General features: G+C 76.8%; 1 protein-coding gene across 1 annotated transcript in view; it reads right to left on the reverse strand.

The window, feature by feature from the left end:
* Positions 1-276, reverse strand: part of LYPD1 (LY6/PLAUR domain containing 1) — a 22626-nt gene that overhangs the window by 21151 nt on the left and 1199 nt on the right. The gene's annotated exons all lie outside the window — the stretch shown is intronic.

Genomic DNA, 276 nt, shown 5'->3' on the forward strand with positions numbered 1-276 from the left:
TGGGGCACGGGCAGCCGGCGCCGCGCGGCGGTTCGCCCCAGCCTCCTCCGTTTCCCCGCCCGCCCGAAGCCCACAGGTGGCGGCCGGAGCGCGCCGGTGGGGGAGTTACACGCCGGGCCCCCCCCAAGAGCGGAACGGCCCCGCTGCGAGGCGTCGCTCGTCTCCCCGAAACGCCCCGCGAAGCCCACCTTCCCCGCGAGGGACTGAGGGAAGGCGCGGCCCCTCACTCTGACCGCCGCCTGGAAGGGAATGCGAGCGTCAAGGCAGGGGGCGGGG

Source organism: Haliaeetus leucocephalus, unplaced genomic scaffold (assembly GCF_000737465.1).
Source record: "Haliaeetus leucocephalus isolate CR32 unplaced genomic scaffold, Haliaeetus_leucocephalus-4.0 Scaffold451, whole genome shotgun sequence".
In the NCBI taxonomy this organism is placed as follows: domain Eukaryota; kingdom Metazoa; phylum Chordata; class Aves; order Accipitriformes; family Accipitridae; genus Haliaeetus; species Haliaeetus leucocephalus.